Source organism: Marmota flaviventris, chromosome 2 (genome assembly GCF_047511675.1).
Source record: "Marmota flaviventris isolate mMarFla1 chromosome 2, mMarFla1.hap1, whole genome shotgun sequence".
NCBI lineage: Eukaryota > Metazoa > Chordata > Mammalia > Rodentia > Sciuridae > Marmota > Marmota flaviventris.
Genome location: NC_092499.1, coordinates 184981262 through 184999262, shown reverse-complemented (window position 1 = coordinate 184999262; position 18001 = coordinate 184981262). Strand labels below are relative to the sequence as shown.

General features: G+C 40.3%; 1 long non-coding RNA gene across 1 annotated transcript; it reads right to left on the bottom strand.

Moving 5' to 3' along the window:
* Window positions 1–2107: 2107 nt before the first annotated feature.
* LOC139704597 (uncharacterized) lies at window positions 2108–15135 on the bottom strand. Its single transcript, XR_011706472.1, has 3 exons — window positions 14877–15135; window positions 8542–8706; window positions 2108–2175 (listed from the first exon to the last, which is right to left on the bottom strand). It is a non-coding gene; the product is annotated as an uncharacterized lncRNA (long non-coding RNA).
* Window positions 15136–18001: the final 2866 nt, after the last annotated feature.

Genomic DNA, 18001 nt, shown 5'->3' with positions numbered 1-18001 from the left:
AGATACAGAAGGCATCCAGTGAATGGTGGCATAGCCCAGGGAAGAAGATGAGCTACAAGATGAAAGTGTGGGAAACCAGAAGGAGAAAGTTTCCTTGTGTGTGTTAGCAGATGGAGAAAGTAGAAGCATGGGCCCTGGGGGAAGAAGGAGCGCAGCAGAGGGTCTGAGGACAGAGGGCAGGAGGGCTGCTGTAGTTACAGGAATAATTGTGAGCAGACCCTACAGAACCTCTTAGCCTCCACCCACAGAGGCACTGTAAGCCAGGGAGGTAGGAGGCAGGGTTTCCATGGTTAAAACTGGGAGTGCAACAGCTTGCTTGCTGCTGTTTAGAAAACGAATTGGATGGGGCACTTGCAATTAGAAAGAAGGGTGTTGTGGCTGCCCAGGTCAGGGATGAGTACACACGGCAGCTGTGGAAACAGAAAGGAACAAATTGGGAAGAAGTTAGGAGGTAGAACAGACCAGATGGTGGGAGGCAGAAAAAGAATGTCCAGAGATTGTGGAAGTGGGGGTTACTGGAGAAGACTAGGAGATAAAACCAGAGGGGAAGACAGGGTGAGATCTCAGAGTATCTTGCATGTCATGTTAAGAAGGTTGAACTTTATCCTGGAGGCAACAGGGAGCCATTGGAAGGTTTTAAGCCTGGGAGTGATTTGCATATTGGAAAGGTCACTCTGACAGGGTATGGAGGATGGAGAGGGGGAAAGTGGAGTCAGGGAGGCCTGCTGGGAGAGTGTGGTAGGTGTCTAAGTGTGGAATGATGAGTGTCTGAATTAAGACCGGAGCATGGGAGGTGGAGAGAAGGGGCTGAAAGCCGGCAGGCAGTGCCAGAAAGATGAATTGCAGGGCCTGGGAGATTGAGTGGAATGTGGCCATGACTCCATGGGGAGTGGGGAGAAGGGGGTTTGAGAAGGTAGAAATTCCTTCCTCCAAAAAATCATGGGCAGGGCACTGTGCTAGGCCCTAGGAATGTACAACAAGTAAGAAAGATGCTGCCTGTCCTTCTGGAACTCAGAGCCCAGTGCAGGAAATGGAACTAAATAAATGAATATAGTTGGTGATCATGAAATAATAGATGTCCTATAAAAGGAGGTCACAGGCATGTAAGAGAAGATGACAGGATGAGAAAGCAAGCACCCTGTTCCAGACAGGGAGGCTGGAGAAAGCTCTTCGGGGAGGTGGCATCTCAGTTGATGGCTGAGGAATAACCAGGGAGAGGATATTCCAGGTGGAGGAAGATGCAAACCAACATAGCAAAGCTGAAGTGCTGGCTTGTTGGAGAAACAGGATGAAGGTCTTTGTGGCTGCAGAGGGCTGAGGAAGGGGATGGGGAGTGACATGAGAGGTCAGCAGTGGGGAGAACCTTCTAGGCTCTGTGGATCACAGCACAGCATTTAGAGAGGTAGCAAGTTGTTACGTTTAACTGCAAAACAAGACATTTAGCGCCTCTTGTCTTGAGCCTGGCCAGCTTCAAAATTAGATTTGTTGGATGATCTCCAGCAGACACTCGCGTTGGAGGCCCCTGATAAGACAATGAACATTATAAATAGCATCTTGAACAAATACTGGAGAATCCTTTATGAGAAGACATCATTTTGGAAGCTGGAAATTCAGTAGAGGCAGAGTCACTAGAAACTTGGCGGGGAGGCAGGGATTTACTCCGGGATAGAAGCTGTGCCCTGGGATCTGAGGTACTGCAGTTTAGGAAGCCCCCATTGCAGCTGGCTATAATGGTTCACTAAGTACTGTTGGTATGTCCCTTGCAAGGGGAAAGCTGAGTTACAGACACTGGACTGGATCTGAATAAAGACAAACAGTTGTGACTTATGACAAAAATTCACACTCAGAAGCCAACATCAAAATAGAGGTTGGGATGCAAGATGTGCATTGGAGACAGACACCTGTGAAAAAGAGGAAGCACAGGATTGGTCAGGAGGAGAAGTCAAACTGCCATAAAGTGTTGATACAAATGATCAAGCCTTTATTTTTTAACCTTGCTTAGTCACTGGGTGTGACTGCCCTGGGGAGGAGGACATGCTGGGCAAAGGTGGCTTGCTGCAGCTGAGGCTGATCCTGAAGGAGCAGACACCTGGAAGGCTCTCTACTCCTTGAATTCTCTGCAGCTGGGCTTCAAGTCTTCCCATGACCAGGGATCTGGGTGGAGTACCTTTGTGTCTATAGCAAGCATCAAAGAAGTAGATTATTGAAGACTTTATATAAGACATGGGAAGCTCTCTGAGCTGTTTGTTCATTCATAAAATGGGGTATTGTGGAAATTATTTATGAAGGTAACTGCAAAAAAAAAAATCCAGCTGGTACTTGTTCTGATTAGAGAAGAAATACGTTTAGATTATTGAATCACCTTGCAGCAGCTGGTGGTATAAAATGTAAAAATAGACCCCAATGCAAAGTCTAATATTAACCCTTCCAGATTCCTGCTCAAACACTACAGCACCCCTCCACTTGCAGGGAAAGAGGACAGCTAAACAAGTACAAGAATTTTGAGCTTCTTATATTCTTGAAGCTCTTGGGTACATGGAGGAAAGGGAGAAGAGAGAGAAGGAAATTTTTCTTTTGTAGGTGGGAAAAATGCTCACCAGGAAATGACTGCTATGGTTTGCATGTGGTTTGAGTGTGTGATCCAAAGATTCATGTACTGGATGCATGGTCCCCACCCACTGTGGCAATGTTGAGAGGTGAAGGATGCTTAAACAGGTGGAACCTAATCAAATATGATTAGGTCATTGGTGGAATGCCCTCAGAATGGATTAAGGTGGTTTTTTTTTTTTTTTTTTTTTTTTTTTTTGTGTGTGTGTGTGTGTGTGTGTGGGAAGCTACTTAATTCTCATGAGAGGGAGTTGTTATGAAAAGAGCAAGCTTGGTCCCTCCCAAGTCTTGCTTTCTATCTCCCACCATGATGCCATCTTTCATGCTGTGATAGAGTACCAGAGGCCAAACTGATAGGTCCATTCAATCTTGGACTTTCAGCCTCCCAAATGTGAACTAAATAAATCTATTTTCTTTATATAGTAAACATCCAGGTATTGTCTAATAGCAACAGAAACAGACTAAGACAATAATTTAATGTATTTGTCATCCTCAGTACTCTAGTGGGTGACCGAGTTCCAAAGTTAACAAAGGTTTGGAGCATATTCTTCTAGTTTTCAGTGGACTTTTATTTTGCTTATTTATATGTGGTGCTGAGAATCAAACCCAGTGACTCACACATGAAAATCAAACATTTATGCACTTTAATATATCATACATAGATGGGATATAATTTCTCTTTTTTTTCTGAGTGTATATGTTACAGAATCATATTGGTCACATAGTCACATATAAAAATACAGTAATAATGACTGTTTAATTCTACTATCTTTCCTATCCCTACATCCCTTCCTCTTCCCTCCCATCACTTCCCTCTACCTAAGTAATTTTTTTAGTTTTCAGTGGACCTTTATTTTGCTTATTCATATATGGTGCTGAGAATCAAACCCAGTGACTCACACATGAGAATCAAACCCAGTGACTCAGCCCAGGACAAAAACTTATGATTGTAGTCCCCTGAATCCCATCTTCTCTTTCTTTTCACCCCTAGTTTCTCCTCAAAGACTACTCTATGCACAAAGAGACATTACTTGGAACACTTGCAAATTTCACAGGGTCATGAAAAGCTGCCCCACCTTCCCACAGCCTAAATACAGTTCAGATATGATAGCGGATTGGTTTTGCCATTACTTCAGCTCTTCTCGATTCAGCCTGGTCCTTCTGCCAGCATGGGTGTGTGGCCTAGGAACAGAGCTGAGAGTGGGATTGTGTGGGCATGCTTAAGTCGATGACAGGAGAGCACGATTATTAGGGATATGGTCTTGTATAATGGGAAATACTGTTGGAGGAATAGTTACTGATATTTCTTTTGAAATGGCTAGGCAGAAGACAGACTTTGGAAGCGCTGGACATTTTCAGCCTCTTGTTAAAATAATGTATTTTGTTTTTCTTGTCTCTTCACATCCTTGAAGTACAGGGCACGAGATTGCAATTATTTCTACTCTACTGCTACTGCACAAGAATGATTGATATGAGTGACATCTGAACAATGATTTTTATTTAAATTTTTCCTTAGTAAACTTATTCAGAACACTTATAAGCAAACTTTTAAAGCTGAAGGTAACTATTTTTTTTTAGTTTAAAAGAATATTGACTAGAGAGAAAACAAGGGTAAAAGCAAAGAGACAGTAGCAGCAGAAGCAAGCCAATTATTGGTGCTGCTTGATTATTTGTTTTGGGTATGGTCAATATTTATCCAGTATTATATAAAGAGAAAAAAATAGACAATTAGAAAATGATAATTTCTACAAATAAATGCATTAGGGTGAAGATGACAAAAAGAAATAACTTCCTAGAAAATGTTCAATGCAATTCTCCTAAAGTTGATAGCTTAATCTATGTATGTTGAAGTCGGAATATGGCCACGAAAAACCCAGGTAGGTATTGTAAGCGTCTCCTGATTATGGTCTTGACTCTTCCTTTGAAACCCAATAAGGACCCAGAAGACTTCTGAGTGGAAATGACCTGGTTTTCTTGTCCAGCTGAAAGACTAAGTATGCCATTCACATAACTTCCCTGGCCTCCCATCTGCCAAAGGGGAGGAATAGACAGTAGGAAGCTTTCAGAACTGTCATTTGTGATTCCACGGGGCAGGGTGAGTGGCAGAGATGTTGTGAAGGAAGACCGACACAGAGGAAAGAGAAGGTTTTGGAGAGATCAGAACTTGGTTAGAATCTTACTTCTGTTTCCCTCTGACTAGGTAACAGGTAAGCCTCTTGGTTCCTTGATTCCCTCATCTTTTAAAATAGAGGAAATCACAACTACGAGAGAGAGGAGTCCATGAAATGCTACATATAAAGCAGTTGGCACAAAGCCTGGAACATCATATAACAGTCACTTGATAAATGGTAGCCAAGCCGAAAAGGGCAGGAGCAGCACTATTTTTTCACTGTTCTTAGAGTTCCTCCAAATAACCAAATAGCACAGTAGTTAGTATTCTCTCTGTCCCCTCTCGTTTGGAATCCTCACATTTTTATACTTCCTCCTCTTCTATTTTAAAAGCCTGGATTTCACTTGTTCTATTTCTTATCATGACAAATTATCTCTGTGGAAGCCAAAAATCATCTATGTTGACTGAAGTGACCATCTTCCTCAGAATTTATTGAAGGTTAAGATAGGAGTAAAGGTAAGCTAGTGATAGATAGATAAAAGATAGGAAGATCATTGGAAAGTAACAATACCCAAAGAGGTAGGAAATACCAGGTGCTTGTATATCCAGTGTTGGGAACTGGAAGGTAAAAATGTCTCCCTTTCCTTCTTTGAAGCACATGGTGTAGGTGATTCCTTATTCTGCTTTTGTTTTGTGTGGTCTTCTTTTTTTAATTTTTTATTTGTTTTAATTAGTTATACATGATAGTAGAACACACTTATGCACTTTAATATATCTTACATAGATGGGATATAATTTCTCTTTTTTCTGAGTGTACATGTTGCACAATCACATTGGTCATGTAGTCACATATATACATACAGTAATAATGTCTGTTTCATTCTATTATCTTTCCTATCATCCCATTCCCTCCTCTCCCATCATTTCCGTCTACCTAAATATTTTTTTTTTTTTAGTTTTCAGTGGACCTACATTTTGCTTATTTATATGTGGTGCTGAGAATCAAATCCAGTGACTCACACATGCTAGGCAAGTGATCTGCCACCGAGCAGCCAGTCTTCTTTTAACTCAACAGAGATAACAGGACAAAAAAGCAAAGGTGCATTTCTGGATGTTATAGAAAGTGAAGGGACCATGCCTAAGATAACTGAATTCAGATCACTCTAACAACAGGTTTTCCACTCGGCACAAGGGAGGTCTCCTACTACAGCTTCAGATTGACAGGGTGCTCATCTTGGTATCCAGGACACTTAAAGAGTTTAGAGTGATTCCTGCTGCTTCTCCTCTAGAAGCTCTGAGGTGGACTCATTTGACCCTTTCCTGCAGCACTTCATTGTTTTGGCCCAAATCTTGAAGTTGGACTTCTGAATATGTTTTCTGATGAGTATTCCATTTCCCTTCTGGTATTCTGAGGCCAGATCTATTCAGCCATTCCCTGATCCTCTGCCATTTTCTTTCACAAGAGAATCTGCACAAATTTGTTTATACCTTCAGCCATAGAATGATATCCTGCTGTCATAGACCTATCTTCTGAGTCTAGTGAGATGTATCCAGTTAATTTCAATTATGTATGTGAACCTAGATCCTTGTTGCTTTTCTTCATCCATAGCTTTAACCTTCTCTTTTGGTTCATGTCAATCTGATCTAAGCCTGAGTTTATGGACCTCTTTTTTACTTAATACATAGTAAACTATTTGCTCTGCCCTTTTGCAAAAGAAGGTCCTTCAATGTTCAAAAAAAAAAAAAATAGTATGTTATGATGGACTAGAAAGCTGAAGTTTCAATCATAAAAATCAGTATTTATGAAGAGTATAAGTTGTTCTCTGTAGCTTAAAATAAATGCATATATGCTTCACTACATCCTTATTTGTACTATGCATTAGTAATTTTATTTTTGCTAATTTAATTTTTCTTCAATGATGATGGCCAAGGCTGAACATTTTTAAAATATTTTTTTTAAAAATAGCATTAGCCACTGAATGATTTTTTTTTCTGTTCTGTTGAAACTTTTTCCTCTGGCCTATTGAGTCCAAAATTGTAGTTTAGATCAGCAGCAATTGCACCTGGTGTTTAAAATGTGAGCTATTCTATATAATGCCTATTTCAAGTTTTGAAACCTTACAATCAGAATCCATTCTCATGGAGGTTAAGTCCACACTGTGAAAGTGTTTCCCTCCCCATGAATCTTGAGTTTATTTTAGGGAGAAGAATATCACATATACGAAAGTGTTTTTATTTTCTTTGTTAAATGGAAAAAAATTGTCACTAATCTGAAAAGCGTGACCTACCCCACTTCGTTCACACCAGGTTAAACAATTTCAGAACTTTCCATAACAAGTTTGGCTCATGTATCACACAATGTCAAGATCCTGAGGCCCACTGATCACTTTCTTTTACATCATCATCAATCATTTTATGTTTTAAATGCATTCTCTGATGAAATAAGTGATTACTTGGCTCAATATTTCTTTTGACTTATATAAACATTTCATTACTTGCTCTTAGTTTGCGGGGTTGGCAATTTAGTTTGTGTGTTTGTGTGTGGGATGATTCTTGGCATAGATTGATTAAGGGATAATTCAATACTTTATATGAAGAATATATAGTAAAATACACAGTGTTAGGAGTTCAGACCCCATATTTGTGCTTTGCCGGTTGTGTGACTTGGAGCAAGTAGATGAATCTTCTGGTCAATATTTTTCCATCTATTATTTAGAGGTATTAATATCTGCCTCATAGATTTCTTGTTAGGAAGAAATAAACACATGCATCCAAAATGCCTGGCATAATGTGTAGCATGTGTTTGACAAGTGTGATGCTTTTCTGATTTCTCTTCCTTTTCTTTTGAGCCAGTGCCTTTTGAGTACTTGATTACTACTGGTCCATTCAAATTGTCTTGCTCCAAAATTCATTTGAAAGGACATCGCTGCTCTCAAATAAGGTAGAAGACTCATCAGATCATTGAATCACAGTCATCCCTGCTCAGGTGTAGGGGTGTTTATAGGATGACCACTGTATTGGTTAATGTGTTGTCTTCTAGATAATTAACCAGATGTAATGTACATGTATTTTTCATACCATTGACTCATGGAATCCTTAAACCTGAGAACAGAATATACTTCACAAGGGAATGATTCTAAAACCAAGGCTTATCTTAAAACTGGTATTCCTATTTATGAACTGTTATTTTTATTTTGCTATATAAGTATACTTTAATTTTAATGTACCATTTAATTTTACTTAGATATAGCTCTATGCCACATCTCATGACTGTACACATATAAAGAGGGAAATAATTGCCCAGTGAATTGGTTAAGGTGTTCTTAAAGCATTTTACACTGGAGTCTGAGTCTTGGTCAGAAGATTCAGACTCAAGTGTAAAAACTCGATTAGGAAACTCTGTTGTCTAGGTTTTCCCACATGATATGTCCACTGGGTTTTCAAGTGTATTGGTAAAGAAGTGCTTCTTAAAAGAAGGCTTGCCACTTATCTCTGGGATTTTTCTCTAAGCCCTGTTCATTGATTCATGTTTATTGATGCTCATTCTGAAATTTTTGAAGATCATACATAGGCAGTAACAGGGAGGGCCATCTGCTTCTCAGTTTCTTTGCATAACTGAGAGGTGTTTCAAATGTGAAAGTAAAAACCAAACGCACAACAATTATGTATTAGGTCTGTGAAATACAGTAATGATCAGTAAGTGTGGTGAATTAATAAAAGATTGATGATGCTTCTGTTTCAAAGAGCTCATCTCTGATTGCCCATGGTGTACCAGAATCGGGGCTCTAATTGAATACATTGACAATATCTTAAATGCCATGTACCTTGATGATGGAAGGGCTTGATAATATCCAAGACTGTGCTTCTTTGAACATCTTGAGTTGACTCCCGCCTCTTCTGATGCAGTGTCCAGCAACAGGTAACTCTGTTCTAATAACGGTGTGCTCTGGCTTCAGGTTGCCAGCAGTCTTCAGTGAAAATCATGGCCTCTGGAGAAGGCAGGAGAGAAAAGAAAATAATTTGTTTAATATCTAACGTTTAGAATGAAAGGGTTTGGAACCCATGGAAGATGTTTACCAGTCAACTTGGACCTTCCACAGAGGACTTTTCTGACATGGCAAAGATCCCCTGCGGGAGTCATCAGATGAGGGCTGAAAGTGTTTCCTTACTTTGGAGGTTGGAGGATTCTATTGGACTGTTCCAGAACAGCAGGCATCACAACAATGATCAAACACAGAGAGCTCCTTCAGATATTTTCAACAATAGTGGTAGCAAAGGTGGGCACCTTGTGAAGTGCATATTCTCTCAGGATATTCATCTTATTTCTGGTAAATTCCCAGTGTCATTTAATAAGCTACTTAGTTTACTTTAATTATACCCTGTCACATGTGCAGTGCCAGGAGTAAGCAGAGTTGTCAAAATTTATTTAGGGAGAGTTACGCAAGGCAGCATGGGATTTCAGCATAGAAGAGGGAAAGAACCATGACTGGAGTTGACTTGTTCTGAGGAAACCAAATCAGGTACAGAAATACAGGAGATATGATCACACTGGGCTTTACCTGAGCTAAGGACCACTATTAATAATTAAGATGGTACACTATGAGCCTGCTGAGCTCCATGCTAATTGCTATCCATGAGCTGACTTGCTGTTCACAACATATTTTTTGTTGTGAACAAAATGGCTGAAGGTTAACCCAGACTCCACAAAACCCACCTGCTGATGATAAATAAATTCCATACAATGGATGGGTTTTGATCCACTTAAAAAATGTAAACTCAATAAAACAGCAACACTGAATGACACTGTTCTGAAAAACAAAACATTTCTCTTTAATTTCTTAGACAATTATTTTCATTTTTGCAAATTCTATCCTAATCATGTCCACCTGCAATTTTATTTGAAATAGTGAGGTGCTTATTCTGCTTTTCTCTCCATTTAACATTATATTGACTGAAGTAGAGCAAATATTATTTCATGCATGTATGAGTAGGTCAAAATGAACCCCAATATTATGTATAACTATAATGCATTGATTAAAAAAATTAAAAAAATATTTTCCAATTGAAAAATTTTATTGAAAGCATATTTTCTTGTTGTCAATCAAAATTGTGGGCCAAAAGTTGAAAAAAATCTTTCTAGTGATAAACATGGAGTTGGTCTCTAATTCTTGTTGTAGATAAAGTAAGTTATGTTTCTTTCTAGATTCTGATATTCCAGGGACCATATTCACTAAGGCTTAATTCCAACAGCACGTCCTGGGAAGTCTCACCTTCTTTTCCATACCCCACCACATCCTGGAAACCCCCTAAATGATATTAACCGTAGTAAAGATAGGGAACCTAAGGGGAGGGTTTTTAAATTTGTTCTACTTTAGACTTCATAGTGGTGACTATCTGAAGGTCTGTAGTGGTCTTGCTTGAGAAGAGGATACCTGATATTAATTCAAATATTTCTTTGGCAAGCTTTTGGTTGTTTTCTTAATCATTATTGAACATTTTCCCTGAGAACATTGAATCATGAAGTTCTTAGTCACACAGTCCATTGCTTCTCTAATTGTAAATAAATGATTTCAACTTTTCCCCTCCTGGGGCCCTGATTTTATAGATTTGTCAGCAGGCTCCTCCATCCCTGACTCCATCATTTCCTTTTCTAGGAGATACTGTTGGACATAACAATTCTGGAAAAGGCCATTGGCCTCCAGGGGGACCAGCTCACTCATTCTTTGTCATTAGAAACCCCTTTCTAGGACCTCAGGAAGGGGGCTTCCTAGAAGCTTAATTGAAATCTTCCCTGGAATTCTCTCCGTTTAAAAACAGTTGTGAAAACATCGCAACCACTTAGCAGCCCTTGGCCACGCTCCATCTTCAGAGGTTCTTGGTGAAATTTTGAGTATGTTTCATTCTGTTAGCACCAGGTCCCTACCCCATACTGACTCTGAATTCTGTAAACATAGTGGGAGATCAGAAGAGAACCCCTATTTTGCTTTGATAGATACCACCCTCCCTCTCTCTCTCCTTTCTTTATTCCTTCTTACATTCTTGCAAACTGTATGACATCTTCAATGGCTAAAATTGGAGGTAAAAAATCATGTTGGGCATTGATTTGATGGCAAATGACTGAAGAAAAGATAAAAACCAAAAGGTTTCCTTAGAAATGTGGGGGGTGGGCAGGATTTTCCATGGCAGTTTATTCAGGTCATGCACTCTGTTTCTAAGTGTGTAGAATGGCTGAGGAAGGTAGGTCTACATTAATGTCATTTGTCACTTGCTAAACTTATTTGTGGTTTCTCCATCACAGTACATTTGGTTCTTCTGCATAAACAAAACATCTTTTAAAAATGAGGTCATTGGATTGCTTGCCCACCAAACGCTTTCTGGGCATCCTTATTGCATTTGGTTCAAGCTCACATTCCTTACCCCAGCGTTCATGAACTCCCACATATGGCTCCTAACTTACCTTCTAGTGTCATTGCTCATTGCTTTCATCTGCTTTCTACTCTGTTCGCTTATTGACCCTTTTTATTCTTGTATGTTGTCTCCATTTCAGTTTTCATATCATGGTTTTCCTCCCTCTTATCCTCCATTTAATTTCAACTATAAACATCTTAAATATCCCTCCAGGTCATACTTAATGCCCATCTCCCTGATATTACTTTTGTCAAGAAATATCAGCCCCAGGATAAACAAGCTCAGCCCTACCATTGGTCTTTCTAAGCTTTGGTGCCCTCATTAATAAATTAAGAACAATTCTTAGCACAAAGTGATGTGAGTTTCAGAGAAGTCTTAAAGAAAACACCATCAGGTACTTGTGCTTGTATATATATACACACATACACATACACACACACACAAAACAAAAACAAAAAAACCCACCACACACATATCATGGAGTGGACTGAAAATACTTAAGACACAATTGCTGTAAAAAAATGCCTTGTCTTATGTTACAATATCAATAACTAGTTGATATTATTATTTCTATTATTAAATTTTATGAATTTTATGCCAAGATTCACCCAGATGCAATTATGCTTTCCTTTGGTTGAAACTATTAGCATTTCTCTGTGTGTATTATTTGTTTCAGTGGTACTTAATGTTATATTTCCTGTAATGATTTCTCCCTCTCTCTCTTTCTCTCTCTCGTGAGCCCTTGGGTTTCCATTTGAATTTTATTCAAGTCCAAGTGTGTGTGTGTGTGTGTGTGTGTGTGTGTGTGTGTGTATCTTGGGGGAAGATAAAGAAAGAGACTGAGAAAAGTTGGGCACATATTTCCCTTCTAATCAGATTTGCAAATTCTTACCAATTACAGAGTGACCATGCTATGTTTAATGAATAAAAAGATGGAAGGGAGGAAAGATAATGGCTAAAATGTCTTTCTTGGTTTTCTCTCTTTTTATCACAGTGTTCAGAACATGTAACGCTCCCTCCACCTGACAACGAGAAGGAACTTCTGGATGATAAGTGGCCCTAAGCAGGGTTAGGACTACACTGGTAAAAATCCAAGCCTGGGAGTTCAACATCAAATTAACACAGAGTCTGAATCATCCAGCAAGGGATCTGTGGCCAGTAGCAGAGGTATAATCAGCACAGCTGTGAGTCCCTGTGAGTCCCTGGAATCCCAAACAGTCCATCAGGGTTAAAGTCCAGGCAGCAGATGACCATCATTTCTTAGGAGGTTTATCTCAAGGTCATGGAGGATAGATAGAGGTTTTAGATGGACTTGGACTTGAATGAAGTTCAAATGGAAACCCAAGGGTTCACTAGCTTTGAAATTTCAGTGGTCCCAGATATAGAGGTAAAATGAATCATGTGACTTAGAATTGAGTATTAGGATGCATATTATACTGGCATTAGAAGATGCTCACTCACAAAGCTGGGAACTGCACCTCTGCATTTACAAAGGCAATTGTGTCTCAATCACTTCCCAGGTATATTCTGTTTATGATTTTAAAAAAGGAGTCTCTCTCTCTCTCTCTCTCTCTCTCTGTGTGTGTGTGTACTAGAATCTACTTTAAAATATTCTTAGGTATATTAACGTATGTGGGTAGTTGCAAGCTGAATAGCCATAGATTAAGATAGAATTGGCATTCTCAGAAGCAATAAGTAGATCTGAGTGAAGGCCATAAGGATTCAGCCAAGATGGCAGTTGAAAGTTTAAGTATTCAGTGGTATTCTGGCTTTGAACTTTAAGATCCAGAGACCCAACCTAAGTCAAGAGATGAGCTGATGGGAAATAGATTAGTTTAAAGCCAGACATGAGTACCAAATTGCTTGAAGTCAAATTAGAGAAGAGGAAGGTATTCTGTCTACTCTCAGTTCTCCCTCTTATTGCAGGCTGATGGCCCATGGTTCCTGCCCCAGAACATATGATGGAGGCCAAGAGCAACCAGCCATTTACAAGAATAAAGATCTTAATCTTAAGAAGCATCACTCTCCATTATACAACCAATAGGCAGGACTATTATGGATGTGCTAATTTGTCTTGGTTCCTATGTGTACCTTGGTCACTTAGTGTCAGCACATACTCACATACACTAATATGGATACAAGTTCAAGGGATTTCCATCGTTACCTGATGCTTTGTGCAGCTAGAACAATATCTGTTAGAGAAATTCCAGCTGGTAATGAGTCTAGTGCATTGACTAATTGTGAAATTGTCCAATTCACATTAAATTTAACCTTGTTCCCATGGTGTTTGGGTTTTTGACTTAACATTGAGCTTGAATAGCAAAACTTCCCAGGTCTGAAACATTGTTCTACTGATACCAACACACACAGCTCACCTGTGATTTGGATGAAACTGAAGAGGGACAAAGAAAGCAAGGAGAAAGGATGTGAGGTTAACATATGAACGAAACAGAGCCTGCTCACACTGTAAGACCTATTTCAAAAGCCTGGGCACTTACTTTAGAAACTGTGAAGTATTTTCTAGAGATTTACCACAAGAAATTGGTCCTAAGGCAGACAGGTTCTGAAATGCTTTCTATCATACCTTATGTAACTCAGGGAAAAAAAATATTATTCCCCTGAATTGGGGGTGAGACAAGAGATGGATTTGTACAGTGACTAACTGCTTAAATACTTCAAGCATTGCAGCCTTTCCCCCTCTTTGAAGAACAGGAAATAATAAATCAGAAGAGTAGGGATTTACTTCTATTTCAAGGTGCCAATAGCCAAGCAAGTTAGCTGGCTCAGTGCCCAAGCTTTTGTGTGTGGGAGGTGGAGCTGGAGGGAGGTCTCTGGTGTTTCTTGTAGTATTGAGGGCTGTGAAGTCTGCTGATACAAAATAAAAATAGGATTGTTCTCATTGAAGTCACCTCTTTTGTGTAGGTCAGTGGACTAGTGAGAAAAAAAAAAGAAAATTAAAGCCTCACATCTCCAGGCCTGTTAGGTGAATCCTCCTTGAAAGCAGAATAACATGTTTTCTAGATTACCTGGGTGTCTGGGGAAACGTCTCTTGCATGGGTCTGGATATAACTGCAACAGAAGATGATGTAAGGACATTTGGGAAGGACTCACTGGGGTGCTCTCTGGAATGGAATTCCAACAGCTTTTGCATTCCATTAGTTTTTAAGTGAAATTCCACGTTTCCTCCATTGGAAATCCATCTCGTACCTTCACCCTGCCTCACCTGCAACCCCTTGCTGGGTCTGTCATTGGATTCTGAGCAATAACATTTGCCCCTCTGTAGACTAGCTCAATCAATTGAACACCCGCAAAGGACAGAGACTGTTAAAACCCAAAGGAAAAGTAGGTAAGGAGCTCTGATTAGTGAAATACTCTTTCCAAACTGTCAAAGGTTCAGTGGAAAGAAATCTTTCTGTGTCTAGAAGCCAGGGTCCACCCTATCCTCAGGGACCTATCAACCCACCCTGTCCCTTCCAGGGGCCAAGTATTTGTGGGGGCAGGGGTGTGGGCAGAATTATGTAAGTGAATAAGGCCATCGTGCTTTCTCTGGAGACGGGAAAGTGTGGTGTGGTCCTAAGCAGCAAGTCCTGGTTTTCTTGACTGCCAGTCTCAAGTGACTATGAGCCAAAGCTCTGTGGTCCAGGATGCCTGTCTCTTTTATTCTAGGGTCCCTTCCTGGAGTACTTTGCTCCAGTGCTCATCATTTTTCTTGGAGTTCATAAAAGCCCATTCCTAGGTCAGGGATACATACCGTCCTGACTCCCTCTTGACTCCTCAGCTGCTGTTCTCTTGCTCCCCACAATAGCCTTTCAATCTCAGGATTTCACAATCCGCTCCCCAGGCCCAGCTGGATCTTCTCCTCCAGTGTCTGGGACCTGGCTCGCTGCCATTCTTCTCCTCACTGTGCACATCTGCTCTGTCTTAACCCACTTACAACCTGGGTAAGAGAGGCTTCCTCTGACAGCTCCTGCCTGGGACCCCCATCAGCAGGACTCTATACTCTCGACCTTTCCACTTGTAGCGCATTGGTTGAAAGTTCAAGCTGTAAAACCAAATCTCTTGGGACAAATGCACCAAGGACTGACGTAGGAGCTTTGGAAAGTCTTCTCACCGATGCTCTGAACCATCACCCTGACAAGTCAGCCTGGAGCCCGAAGCAAAAGGAAAAATATCAGCAATACCGATCCTGTCTTTATCTAAAACATGATATTTTGTATATTGTGATTTTTTTTTTTGCTTTTGATTTTTCTTCAGATATCTTGATTGTGAGGTTACTAGTGTTTCCTTTAACTTCACCAGCAAGTTGAATGCTTTTCTTGCTTTGTCTAATTCCAGCACAGCTCTTTCTTCATCTATGAAGTGGGAATCATAATTTGTCTGCCTTGTAGTTTGTTTTTTTTTAATGATGAATGGAAATCGTGTGCCTAAAGTCTTGGCAAACTACCTCATCCATTGTAAGTGTTAAAAAGGAAAGAAAAGAAAAATGTATTACTATCTCGTATGTTGCCTCAGTGTATTAATAAGGGTTAATATGCTCGATTTCATTAACATGTTAGATCTTGTAAATTCCTCAAGGCAAGAGTCTGAGTTGTTACTTCTGTGTCTTTCTTCAGTGGCATGATTACTTAAACAAACAAACAAACAAACAAACTTGTCTTCATCAAAATTCTTGCCTATTAATTAGGGAATTAGAACAAATTAAATCTAAGAACCATTTCTTCTACTGTTCCCTGGAAATCTGTACACCTAGCTGAAAAATGTCTATGCAATATCAGTGTCACCTTCTTTATAATCTATGGGACAGCCACTATTTCTTCTTTGTACCTCTCTGGTTCATCATTACCACACATACATGGGATGACCCCTACATCTGGGAAAGAGTTCCAGCTCCCAGATTCTTCAACCCACTGTGCTGGCAGGCGTCCACGAGCTCGTCTTGGGAAACTATAATTGATTACTCTGGAGGGAAAACTCCATCCCAACACCAGCTGGCAGCCAGACCCTGCCCTAGAGCCTCTGAATTCGTCTTCAGCACAATTCTCGGCAGAGACGGCATATGCATGAACAGGTCGACATTATCTTAGGGTCCAAATCATTGCTAGGAACAAGTGTTTTCTTCAGAGTACTTGAATTTGGCATTGATAAAGTCCCAGAGTGTTGAATTTTCCAGTAGCTACCCCAGGGTGTTTGGTAGATTTTTAAAATTATTTTGTAGTTTTGAATAGACAGAATGTTTTTCCATCCAATGCTACTTGAACACACTAGCCAAGCTAGTAGGGGAAAAGAAAAAAAGGGACCAGCTTTGAGAAGCAATGAGATAAAGGTGACCTTAGGATCCAGTGCTAGGTTGCCTATTCCTGTTCGGTCCATGAAGGCTGCCATCCCAACTTCTGGGTTTTGAAAGGGAAAAAACAAAAATGTCAATTATTTGTCCAAACTCTTCAAATGAGAATGAATAAAAATTTTGAATATGAATGTGATTTCTATTCCAAAAAGTGCTTCCTAAATGCCAAAACCATATTTTTGAATAAATATGCTTTTGTTGAAAAGAATTTTTCAGAGTTCTTCTCCCGACTACACAGAGCACTCGTCCATGCAAACACAGACACTTCTGGATACCACGGTGCATGTCAAGTCATGAGATGTTGAGATCTCTCTTCACATGTGACATGGGCAGCAAGAAATGAAGAATGAGACAAGGAGCACAGTATGCAACTTCTAAACAGAATTCTAACTTAGGAATATCTCAAATACTTAAAAATCCAAAGTAATAACTTATAGCCAACATTTTTAATCTTTATCATATGTTTGTGATTTTATCAGATTGAAGAAGGTAACACAGTCCACAAGACTGCTATTCCCAGCTCTGCTGATAGGTCCTCCAAGCAGAAGCAAAGGAAGAAGGGCTCACCTTCAGGTGCCTCGTGAATAGATGTGTGTTCTCTTTCCTTGGCCGTGATTACTGTCAAGGTTGCGTGTGGTTTCTATTTTTGGCCCAAATGGAAGAAAAGCCGCTTCTGCAGCCAAGAAGCAGCATTGTAGGATGCCAATAAATTCTGGGGAAAATTACATTTTAAAAAGGAAAACTTTGACATGCATCTGGCAATAGGATGAGTCTGAACATATGGCAGCCTGGTAGGTAAGGAGCCGTTGGAACATGGTAAGTTGAGCTGAACGCTGCCCCCAATGTGTTCTGGGGTGCATTTGGAAAAGGTCCTGCTGCGAGGCCATGTCTCTTCCAACCTGAGTGGCACATTCACTGGGGAGGGCAGCTGGGTGGAAACCCAGGCTTGTGTGTATGACCTTCTCCTGCCAACCTCTGATTGACTTCAAAAGCTATTCTTAGTGGTGCAGTGGGCAAGATCAAGACCCTGCTGTGGAACCCAAGCACATCATCACGACTCAGCTGATAAAAGAGACACTGGGAAGCTAAGAGACACTGGGGGTCTCAGAACTAAGGATTTCAATGCTAGGAGCTGACAGGTGCCCTAAGTCAATGTCCTGCTGGTGGATGGGGCATGCAGCTCCATGGTCCAACTTCTGCATGACCCTATCTATCTGTTGATGAAAATTAACAGCATTTCTTAGGGAAACCCATGACTTGAAGGACCACTAAGAATGGGAAAAGCTAAGCATTTATCAGAGGATGGTGAACTCCTGAGGTTGTGCCCAAGACCCCAGAACTGTATTTATCAGAAGGCAATCCTTCCACCTCCTGGATCTCACACCCCAAACTGTGACACCTTGCCCTTCCTCAAGTCTTATGCATCTGATGTTGGGAATGAATCACACAAAGTGATGTCAGAATTACAATACCTTGAAGGATTGGCACTGCCACCTCCATTCTTCATACAAGGACACTAAGGCTCAGCAAGC